We start from the raw sequence: 12,433 nt of genomic DNA, 5'->3' as shown, positions 1-12,433 counted from the left end.
CAAGACACTGTGGGGAAAGAAACACTATAGTATTTTATAAAACTAAGGGCCCGTACAGAGAGGCCAGAATAAAGCTGCTTTGAGTCACTTTGGAGGTATGCTGTTTAAATGATGCATGCGTCCTAAGAGTCCGAAAGCCATGGCAAAGCCACACTTCAGTCCTAAGGACTGGAGAACAGCTTTGGCACAGCTTCTGGACTCTTAAGATGCATGCATCGTTTAAACAGCATACCTCCAAAGTGAGCCTATAAAAATTAAAATGCCTGGTATCACCTAGAAATTAGTGTGTATGTAATTCAAACATGTGATAAATTGTTAGAGAAAGATCTATGTATAACAACAGTCTTCTAAATCATTCCAGTATAATTGGTTCCTTACTGAAATGTATCGAAGGCAGAACAAAAGAAACAAATGTTTTATGCCTATGTTAACTATTTATGGTGCCACTAACACAGTACCACAGATAGTGTCAGTTCTACTTACAGCTACTTTTATGCTATGACAATCTATCAATATTTTAGAAATTTTATTATATCTGCTAAGAAATCACTTATTATTAATCAATTGTTTGGAAACACAGAAGCATAAACTAACTAATTAGAATATATTAGACCCCTTCTCCCTATGTAATTAACAGTCCTATCACACTAGGAAGTATGTCCAAAATATTTCAATGGAACTTATTTTCAAGCATATGTGATTAAGGTTATAGCTCAGCTCAGCTCCAAAGTATACCAACCATTTCAATACAGTAGGCCTACCTGTATTGGGGAGCTAGCCATCCACGGACTCAAGTGTCCATGGGTCACCATGCCCCATTGTTGTTAATGATGGTTCATGCACATGGCTACACCAATATCTCTATGCACATATCACTGCCTACAGAGTATAATAGGGCTTCAGCATGCATGTTGCTTTTTTTCATCTGTGGGGGAAGGGGAGTGCTGAACCCCTGCAGATGGGGAGGACATGCTGTATGTACATGAACATGAACAGATAGGACATTAATGATATGGAGAAATCCAGAAGGAATCTGATTGAATTTTATAATTCCAATGTTTCAACGCAATCGATACTACACAGAGTATGGTGTAAAACATGCTCAGAAAATGAATATATTGAAAGAGTCACTAGTCAGCAAAACTTACATGTGAACTTACATAAATTCTTCCCCAAAGCAGTGGTTTTGCCATTTTCCTTATCTTGGTACAGACCTCTCATTCATCACAAGCTAAACATTGGTTGTTGTTTAAATTTTCCTCTATCCACTTCCTTCCTTCCTTATTTCTCTCCTTCCTTTCTTCTCAATGAGATCCAAGTTCACTGCAAGAGGTGGCAGGAAACAGCATCTCTCTACACAATACAGTACACAATACCATAATACAACAGAAGTAAAATCCTAGTGCTCTCTAGTAATTAAACGGTTATTCTCTTTTTATTTCGTGTACATATATATATATATATATATATACATACTTTCCAGGCAGTAATCTCCATTGAATTAAGTGGGTTTTACTAGGGAGCCCTCGTAGTGCAGTGATTAAATGCTGGTACAGCAGCCACAATGTTGTGAGTTCAATCCCAGGACTCCAAGGCTGACTCAGCCTTCCATCCTTTCATAGGTCGGTAAAATGAGTAACCAGCTTGTTGGGAGCAATTAGCTTACAGACTGTAAACCGCATAGAGAGTGCTGAGTTCACTAATAAGAGGTATAGAAATGTCCATGATATTGCTATTCTTTGTAGGCATGCATGTACACACAGATAAAAATTCGCAATTACTTCAGAGTATTGTGTGTCTTTGTGCGTGCACTCAACATGTACTGGATTCATATGCAGTGGGGGGCAGAGGTGAACTCAGGAAAGTACAGATGTATATAAACACTAAAAGAGATGAATTACCTGCCCATTTTCAGCAACTGCTTGAAACTTCATTTGGGGGGAAACTAATACTTCCTGGGGCCCTCGATAATCTGCCTCACTTGAAAATGTCAGGTCATCTTGTATCAGATTAGGAACTTTTAAATGTCAAAACAGAGAAGTGAAAGAAATCACCAGTTTTTCAGCATCTGTGCATCACAGAAAGCAGGAAGCAGAGACATACTTACTTTTTAAAAATCATACTGTACTTTTTCCATACAAAAGGCCATAAATTATATATTTCTCATTGGTGCACTATGCCTCGATGGTTATATGCACTGAAATACATAAAATAATTTAAAAATTGAAGAAAATCTATACTCAAGAGAAAAGGGACCTGTTTGTCTCTCTGGCATGTAGAAGAGCAGACAAGACAGTACATCCAGCCAGAAAAGCTATGGGCAGCCTATGGATGATTCCTATAGCACAGATGTAAGAAAAGGGTACCCTGCAGAAATCATGTACTCATTTTGTGGCCCCCAGCTGTCAAAAATGCCCCCGACGCCCTCAAACCCCCTCTAGGCCAGAAATCTGGCAAATATGACCTTCATACCCCCTAGAGCAGCAGTTCTCAACTTCTGGGTCGTGACCCCTTTGGGGGTTGAACAACCCTTTCACAGGGGTCACCTAAGACCATCGGAAAACACATATTTCCAATGGTCTTAGGAACCAAGATACCGCACCTCTATGGTTGGGAGTCACCACAACATAAGGAACTGTATTAAAGGGTTGCAGCATTAGGAAGGTTGAAAACCACTGCCCTAGAGGGCACTGAGTGACAAAAAATATTTAATTTTTATAGGGATTGTGCTGAGAGTGCAGTCCTTCAAGTTCAGTGGAGCAATGTGGCCTTCTGACAGTTGCCCACAGCTGCCATTGGGCATAAAAAGCAGGGACACAGTATTCCAATTTAACAGTCTTACTTACTACCTTATTACATGAGATTTGTGTACCAATTTTGTGCCGTCATAGTAAGAGATCCCAGCCAGTCCCTGTGGAATAACTGAAAGTCTGTCAACCTCTGACCTTTCCTAGTATCAGTCTAAGAGACTAGTGTCAGATGTTGTTTTAAGGTACAAGATGAAGTCAGAAGTAATAAGAGGAAGAGGTACATATCCTTGTAAGCATTCATCTGAGAAGAAAGTGAGGCATGGCAAAATTAGAAAAGGTACAATATTTTCCATGCCATGGGCAGTCTGGATGTTTTCAGTTCTCCACTAGAAAAAAAATCACAGTTCAAAATTTTTTTAACCATACTTGTTCTATACAAATGATTATGCTGTGTTGTGTTCTGCATCTGTAAATTAAGTGCAGGCTTAACTGCATTTTCAAAATGTAGATGAGAATCAGCAGTGGGCCAAATATCATAGCAAAAAAAGGGGGGGTAAGGAGATAATGGAAACAGAATATTTGCTGCTTTCCAGTTTGTTCTCTGAGTCCCCCCCTCCCCCACATGTTACTTTCTGGTTTGTATATTTGGACAGAATTTTTCCAGTCATCAGATAAACTTGAAAATATCACCTCTTTGTACTTTCATTTTGACTTATCTTTTATTTCTGAAACTATCATGTGACAATGAGTGAAAAAGTGCCAATAGGCACTATTCTATCCAAATAGTTTCAAATGGAAATGGAGATGCTAACTGAGTACAAAGGAATGAAGTAGGTCCTGGATTCCTGAACTGCAGAGAACAAAGTTCTATGGACAGAAAGAATCTTGGAACAGGTAGAACTTCCTTTAGAGAGTATGATGGGTTGAATTCCTCCATCAGACGGCATTTATCAACCCACACTGGTTTGTAGAAATGACTTCACCTCTATTGCCCCTTCCTCTCTTTCAAACTGCTTTGAAAAGAACAAAATTCAGTAGAGCTGCTGTTTCCTTCTCTGTGGGGTTCTAGGAAGAGAATGGAGGTACCCTGTTTTAATGCCAATATGGTTTTCACCTGCCTTCATGAACAGCACAGTAAACTTGCTTACAGTAGAAAAATCAGATTCCAAACTTGAAAAGTCAGACAGAGGAAGCAGATACAATAAGTTATGCAAAGTGATCTGTGTGGAAATGTTTGACAAACACTACAATAGGATGCAGTTCAAAATCCAAAGAAATCAGTTCGGTGTTGGATTACTCTGCATTATCTATAAAGCACTTCACCTTTGTGACTCATCAGTTAAGATTACCTAGGATTCATCTACGATCACTTGGCAGAAGCTATTATGTACTGGGAGAGGGAACATGTAAAAAAAAAAGTTAGTTTGCACTTCCTTTTCATGGTAAAGTAACATCCTCATTTTTTCTAATCTAAGGTTCCATATATTTATTTTATTTTATTTATTGCACTTATATCCCACCTTTCTCCCAAAATGGGGGGGGGGGAGAGCAGTAAGATCCAGAACTAATGGAATCACCATAGCCTTCCCTAAAACTCCTATTCCAAATGATGTATTTCCATCAGTATAAGCACAAAAATTTGCAAAGGGGGAAAAATCTTTGTATCTTGTAAAAAACATAGAACATTATCAGGTCTGAACTAGGTCTTGACTAGATCTCTCACACTTCTGTAGTACTATCTGCATCATCAGTGTTTCCATGATGGAAAAACCCCACGGGGTAGTTATCTGCATATGACAGAAAAGTAAAGAGATAGTGATTTATGTCCTAATTTTTACTGGGTCAATAAAATCACATATTCTTCATCCATGATAAACAACAGTAGGAAAGAAATTCCAGTCAATAAATGTGAAGCCATTATTGATTGCTGCATTAAAATTAAATTAAAAGGTAGGCTTAATAAAATAATTCAGTGAGTTCTGAGGACTGAAACCAAATTCTCTATATGCTCAAAACATGAAAACTGAAGCCCCAGATATCACAGTTAAGCAAGACATTACTTTTCTAGCACAAATCAGCACCATAAAATGAATGATGTACGTCCTGTATAATGTGCTACATCTGCATCATTCCCTGAAGTACGCTACAAATTAAGCAAGCAAGGTTCAGATTTAAGCACATGGTTTGAGTACATCTGTAACTACTGACTTGTAATTAAAACAACTCATTAACAAATTTCACAAGTGTAAGTTTCAGCCTGAAGGCTTCCCAAAGCATTTTACATACAGCAAATGTTACACAGGAGTCCCTAGATGACAGTGTATGTGGATGAGCCTTTTCCTATATGGAGTTTATTTCTGATTTCTGAGTAGAGTAATTCACACAAGGCATGGCCCCATGCCTTGCTTCATCAAGTGAGCAAATACCCAAGCTAGCCCTTGAAAATCCAACAGCTTTAAAGTGAAAGTGTTACTTTCAGTTTTTGTAATTAGTTGGAATGAGAGTTACTGGTGTTTTGTGTTGTATATAATTGTATGTGTTTTTAATAATAAAATAATTTTTAAAAAAAGAAAATCCAGCAGCTTTGACTATTATCCTCAAATGCTAATGTTCATTTCTGAATAAACAGCTCTCTTTTACCACAGCAAAACAACAACATAAATCACATAAAGTGACCCAAAGTCTTCATCTTTGAACAAAATTTCCACAATTATTTTTGGCAAAATTATTTTTGTGTGTAGCCACACTGTGGCTTTTGCCTATTAATTCTCCCATGACAAAGGCTTATTATGAAGGTGCCCCTAATCACTCAGGATTATACTCAAGGCTGAACCAAAAGTTCAGTTTGGCAGACTTCCTGCTCAAAATTTGGGTTGCAGAGAAAACAGAACAAGGTTTGGCAAGATGCTATGGGGGGAAACTTACTTTAGCAATATCAGCAGCAGTGTTCTTTAACCTCTCTTCCTGTTAGAACATCCTTTTCTGGTTGTTGCAAGTGGCAGAGATACTCCAAGCAATAGCCAATGTTCCCTTTACTGATGCCCTTTTGATCAATACCATATCATGACACATAATACTTTTCAGATGGCTTCTACAAGAAAAAATGATGGCCACATTTTTCCGTATGGGTGTCTCAAAATCCCAGATCAACACTACACCAAGACATAGTGTTGCTTTACAGGAGATAGTGTATGGAGTTTAATAAAACGAGTTCTGAAAGTCACTACTGCTGATACCAAGAAAACTGTCCAAGACATTTGAATCCCCCCTCCAAGAAAAATCAAAGAAGTCCCTTCCCAAGAGAGGTTATCAGTAACCTCATATTCACCTGCAAATTGGGCAGTAAATAAGGCAGCACATTCCATGGCAGCTTGGGTTCAAAACCTTCTTGAAATACAGTACTTATCTAATTTTGGCTTCTTGTTTGCCTTGCTTACATATAGCCAAATGGATGCCAAATGGACTGTCAAAAATAAGGCTGCCTCAGCATGGATACTGAAAGCATGGCAAGACTCCACTGGAAGAATGTTCCAGATCTAAGGTACTACAATTGCCATTGGAGATGTGGAGTTAACAACTTTCTTTCCTCAAAAATTCATACATGTTGATCCATTCAAACTGATCCTAGGAGCACAACTTCTCTAACCTATTTGTTTTGGGAACATCAAAGCTACAAGACACTATTCAGAGGGAAACATTTTGCTCCTTCCCATACTCCTCTCCTATTCAGTTGGGCATCAGTAGCATATACACTACGAACAGAAGAGTTAAAATTTAAAAATGTACTTACTGAATAATTGCCAGAGCCTTTTCCTGTTTTTCTTTGATGTATGAATCCTCTGAGTTTTGAAATAGTCAACCACCGTGGTATACTTTTCTGCTGGGAAATAAAAAGACATTGTTAGGAAAAATGCAAAACTTCTATCAAAGTCTTCTATCTCAAGGTGGCCAACACCTTCATTGGACCTCAAAGAAAAGTTCCACTTGCAGCCTCAAATGATTCACTTCCAATTTTAGGGGGAAAAGACATCTCATTGGCCAAAAGCATTCATCAAAAACAAACAAACAAACAAGGCAAAATTGCACCCACACCCCAAAGAAAGCATAAGGAGCATCCTCAATTTTAAAAGTTAAAGCGGGTCAGAAGGCCCTTAGCACCACATGGGATCAATGAGGGCTGCACTTCCCCCAATATTTTTGTCTATGCATGTGTATATGTGTTTGTGTGTATGTGTTTAGATATAAAATATTTATACATATGTATAATACTTATGTATACATAAAATATTTATGTATAAAGACAGTTCAGACACATAATTTTAAAATAATCATGGTGTGGCCACTCACCCATTTGATTCAGAATTGCTTAGAATACACTTCTTACAAATTTAGGATTGATTCTGATACACGTTGATAGATCACATACTGTACGTGTTATCTGAGAGTATCTTTTATTATTTAATATACTTTATATTAATATCTTGATATACTGTATATACTCATCTATAAGTCTAAAAATTTATGCCCAAAAATTGACCCCTAAATCCCAGGTCAACTCATTTATGGGTCGGTATGGTAATGTGACAGCAATTCTTTCAGATTTCTCCATGCAGTTTCTTTCTGTCCTGAGCCAAGCAGATAAAGAGTCCTTGGTGACTGATTAACTGCTGTTTGTTTTACAGTCCCTCTACCACCCGCGAGTTTCGCTGGGGAGTGAAGGCTGAAACACTGAAGCCTCATACTGATTGCTGCTTCCCTCTTGCTACTCGCATACACACTGACGGAGCCTCCAAGTTTTGCACTTGACCTATCCATGGGTCATATCAAAATCCATAATTTTGGCCTCAAAACTTGCCCTCATCTTATACATGAGGTCGACTGATAGTTAAGTGTATACAGTAGTTCTTGTCATCTCTCAGTGATGAAGGCAGTAATATACTAAAACACATTAGGCCCATTACACCACAACATAACATTCTTTGAGCATCATTCTGGGGTTCAACCTCTCTTTTACAAAGGACTCCTACACCTGTTCGCCAGCTCACATGCCTGGGGTCTGATCCTTCTACACACACTCTCTTCTTCTCTTCTGTCATGATTCTCTTGTACCATCTAGCCTTACATCACAGCCAAGAATGACACCTGCCATTAGTGGTATGTTGTATTTTCTATCCACCTTGCATCTAGGAATCCAAGCTGAGGTCTATCTTGGTCCCAATATTGGAAGATGGAAAATAATGTACTGACTATTCATTGCCTATTGACCTTGGATACAAGGAGAGCAGTGGAGATGGTTTTCACACTGCTATCAGGTCACATAATGTGCACAGATCCATTCAACTACTTTCAGCAGCTACTGACCCCTTGAGGAAAGAAGGTAATGAGAGAAATGGCTCCACAAGCAAAACGACCAGAAGCAAACATAACCAGGATTATTGACTCAATTGCTGTGGTATTTCTCAAGCAGCTTCTTGGTGAAGTGAGGGACACTTGCTTTCCTAGCTGTTCTTTCTCCAGTCATTATCTTTCTCACACACTAACACAATTAAGATATTATTTGCTGGAGATAGAAAGATTTCCTATTCTGGTAGATTTTCTTTCATAATGATGCAAATGAACTGAGGAACATGACCTCTTCACTAGTTTGTTCTTTGTTAATTAAGTTGATAATGTCTGGGAATCATGAGTAAAGTGGTTCATGACTTTATACTGACTGCTGTTAATCTTCCCTCTGCACAGTGCTGGTACACTCTGGCCCAAATACCGCAGATTTGATGTCCACACATTTTCGAAAACAAGTAAACAAGTTGTGGTTCTATTATGAAAGAACAGTTTTGTAACTTTCATGGATTATATTTAAGTATATATATCTTGTCCTATGTTTTCATTTTGATATATGGATGTTATGTAATTTATTTATCTAAATAAAGCTGCATCACACTGAAGATGAAGAATACAGTATTCCTCCTTTTTCTTCTTTTTTGTACATTTAGCTGTAGCAGTAGGCATAGTGGTTAGAGCACTGGACTAGGAAGTTTACCGCATTAAAGTAGGAATGGCCCATAAGCGTTCTTAAAGGGACCGTGCCTGGAACGGGAGGCGGTGGGGAACGCTGTATATCACACAGCGGGAACGCCGCTGCCGCCGAGCATTCCCATTCCATTCTGGAAGTGTTCCAGAGGGCCGATTTTCGAGAATGCTTGAGAAAGCATTCCCAAAAATCGGCCCTGGGGAACGCTCCCAGAACGGAATGGGAACGCTTGGCGGCGACGTTCCCACTGTGCGATATACAGTGTTCCCCGCCGCCTCCCATTCCAGGAATGGTCCCTTTAAGAACACTTAAGGGCCATTCCAACTTTAATGCGGTAAACTCCTAGGACACAGGGAGACCAGTGGTCGAATCCTGGCTCAGCCATGGAAGCCCACTGGAGTAACCTTGGGCAAGCCACGCTCTCTCAGCCTCAGAGGATGGCCATGGCAAAAGCATCTCTGAAGAAACTTGCCCGAAAAACTCCATGACAGGTTCACCTTAGGATCGCCATAAGTCAGAAATGTCCTGAAGGCACACAACAACAACAAACATTATGTAATCATTTTGGGGTTTTAAACAACTATATCAATAACCTGTTAAATATAAGACACCAGGAAAAGTTGAGTATTTTAAAAATATTTTAAAACATAATTGTTTAATAGTATGGAACAACAAAACTGAAACTACAAAGAAAAATATAATCCTATCAAAAAACTTAAAATTAACTACATCTACAAATTACACAAACAAACTACACAGATAACAAGATAACCAAGAAAAAGAAAAAAGAAAAAGGGGAGTGACATGTCTTCCAACTTGCTAAATGGTTATAATTATCAAATTATTCTACTTTCTCTAAATGTACATAGGACATATTTCTTTTTTTAAATACGTTTTTATTAATAATTAAAACAAAACAAAAAATACAATAGTTGTGATCATTTGTACAAGACCAAATAAGCCCATTTAGAAATGTCCATATGATATGACTACCCAAAAGTTCAATCTGTCTCTACTACCCCAAACTACCTTATTCTTCTAGACTCCTTTTCATCATTCCTTCAAACAAAATTCCAAACAGTACTCCTAAATTTGCCCACCATTCATATTTACATACTCCTGCGTATTTATTCCCATTTTTTTTACAATATTTCACTACTAGAGATCATTCCTCATCCCTTTCTTCATTGTCTTTATTGTTCTAATAGCCAGTTAGGATTCATTTCTACTATGTTGTTAACTTTTAATATCCACTCGTCTATCTTTGGTACTTCCTGATTTTTCCAATTCTGTGCTAAAATCAGCCTGGTCATTGTAATCAAATACAACATAACTCTTTTAAATCGGATCGTGAATCGATTTGAACCAGTTCAAACGACCCTGGCTCCCACTTAATCCAAATCACTGAAGCGATTCTGGGAGGCAGGCCATGTGCTAGAATCATTTAACCTGCATCTTTTTTATGCTGATTTTTTCCGCTTCTTTTTTGATAAATCGAATCTGCGCAAGTATGAAGCACATGAGGATCAGAATCAATTCAAATTTCCCCTTCAGACGGATGGAACCTTTTCTTAGGAGTTAGGTACCATCTTCTTTCCCTCTTCCAATAATTTTCTCTCAAAGCCTGGGATTTAGTAAATTTCCTAGTTTTTTCTCTTGCATAGTTCCAGCTCTCTAAACTAATGCTTTTACCACAATCTATAGCCCATTTAATCATTTCACTTATTTACTCCAAGTTTCTCTGGTGTCAAGTACCATAAGTAAATCATTTTATAAAAATTCGCCTTTAGGTCATAATAATAATATTCCCCGAATAGAGTTCAGTGGGCCTCCCTTCCTCTCCTGTGGCAAAGAGGATGGGCTAACAGGGGTTTTATATTGTTTTATATTGATGCTGTGCTGTTTTTATTGGATTGTTGTGGTTGTTGTATTGTATTTCTTTTATATTGTAAACCGCCCTGATCTACGGAAGGGCGGTATATAAATAAAACTTTTATTATTATTATTATTATTAATAATAATAATAAAGTTTATTTGTATTTTCCCGCTTCTCCCAGTGGATCGAAGCGGGATTACAACCAGAAAAATCTCCATACAATGGCAATTATATCTATAATACATATGATAAAAACATCAGACTATATAAAAATTTCATTATAACAACAACAAAGCATTGCAGGTAAACATTTAGACCTTTCATTGACATTCTCTCCCACTGGTCCATCTATACATTATAACCTATATTCTGTGCCTGTTTTAGCATACATTCTTTTACTTGTTCATCTTCTATTTCTATTCTAAACAGTACAGTCAGCCCTCCGTTTTCGTGGGGGATCCATTCCGGACCCCCTCCTGCAAAAACGGAATTTCACACATATTCAAGCCCCTTACACCTGAAGGGGGGTGCGTGCCTGTGACTGCACGTTCCATTTTAATCCTCTATTGCTCCTCGTGAGTAAGCGAGGATCACTGATATGACGTCCTTACAAGCAAACAGAGGAGCAACTGTAGTTTCTACATTCTAGCAATTAAATGCTCATAATCTGTGCAAAACTGAGTTTTAAATTCTGATTTTGTTTCTTCGAAAACATATAAATTCCTGTCCATATTTAATATCTCAAATATGTCTGTAAAAATACCATTGACATTTATACACCTCTGACTCCAATTCTTCACTTGTATGAAAAGTAGAAAGCCATTTGAAATTGTATGACTTTACATCTAATAAAGCTAGCCAGAATCTCAAGAATTCATATAGCAAATATAATATAGGTCATCATTATCCTTCTGTTTTCTACACATGACAATTTCACAAGTCTCCAAGTAAAAATAATAAAAAAATTTTTAACTGACATGCTATATCCAGGGACCAGTTTTCTGCTCTTGGAAGCCTCCAGGCACCACCCTTACCAAAAGAAAGGAGGACGAGAAGCCCGTTGTCTACTTCTAGTTTTGAACAACAGGTATTTTTAAATAGCTAAACAGCGTAGGGGCCCCAGAAATCTATTTAGGAGAATTCCTGCTTCTGCTGGCTTTTAGAAAAGACAATTCAGCCTCCTCCTTTTCTTTTTTAACCCTGCCCCCCCTCTTTTTTTGATCAAGAAAAAGACAACACACAAAGTGCAGAGAAGCTAATGGCCTCAAGACCAGCCTTGAGGCCACTTGAGCCCCAGAGCCACAGTCTGTCCAGACCTGGAATAAATGGACACATACCTGACATAATAAATTACAATATTCAAAAATACTGTAAGAAAAGTAGAATACGTCATCCTCCTAAGTCACTTTGTCAATTACCTGCAGGTGCCCATTCTTGAACAAATGAATGTCAGAAACACGTCAACTCAAAATTGTTGAACTGCAGTGCATCAAGAGATTAAACTCTATTTCCTGTGGACTGACTAAGGACAACACTTTTTAAAATCTCACTATACATGTTAAATCAGCTTACCAATGCAATAGTGTCTGTGTCATCACTTACTTTTGTGAATGACAACTGTTAATAAGGTAATTATCATTGTCTGTACTTTCTGTATTTCAATTGCCTCTAACTTTGCTTTTTTTAATCCTCTGCCCCCCACAACCCATCCCTCAGGCATATATACACAGATCGGTCAATTTGAGATTAACACTTCCAGCACCTGATAAAGTGGAC

The 12,433-nt window shown here is 38.0% G+C and overlaps 1 protein-coding gene across 8 annotated transcripts in view; it reads right to left on the bottom strand.

The window, feature by feature from the left end:
- ATXN1 (ataxin 1) overlaps window positions 1-12,433 on the bottom strand; it is a 295,239-nt gene that overhangs the window by 250,138 nt on the left and 32,668 nt on the right. For 4 of the 8 annotated variants that reach the window (XM_042465297.1, XM_042465291.1, XM_042465289.1 and 1 more), the window contains exon 2: window positions 6,541-6,627. The gene's annotated coding sequence lies outside the window, so the exon portion shown is untranslated. Of the gene's footprint in view, window positions 1-1,148; window positions 1,476-1,901; window positions 2,018-2,107; window positions 2,198-6,540; window positions 6,631-12,433 lie in introns of those variants that run through there. The other 4 variants (XM_042465292.1, XM_042465293.1, XM_042465290.1 and 1 more) reach the window with 4 other exon arrangements.

The sequence above is a fragment of the Sceloporus undulatus genome, chromosome 4, assembly GCF_019175285.1.
Source record: "Sceloporus undulatus isolate JIND9_A2432 ecotype Alabama chromosome 4, SceUnd_v1.1, whole genome shotgun sequence".
Classification (NCBI taxonomy): Eukaryota; Metazoa; Chordata; class Lepidosauria; order Squamata; family Phrynosomatidae; genus Sceloporus; species Sceloporus undulatus.
The sequence above is the reverse complement of the archived record's forward strand: the minus strand, read 5'-3'. Positions and strand labels throughout refer to the sequence as shown.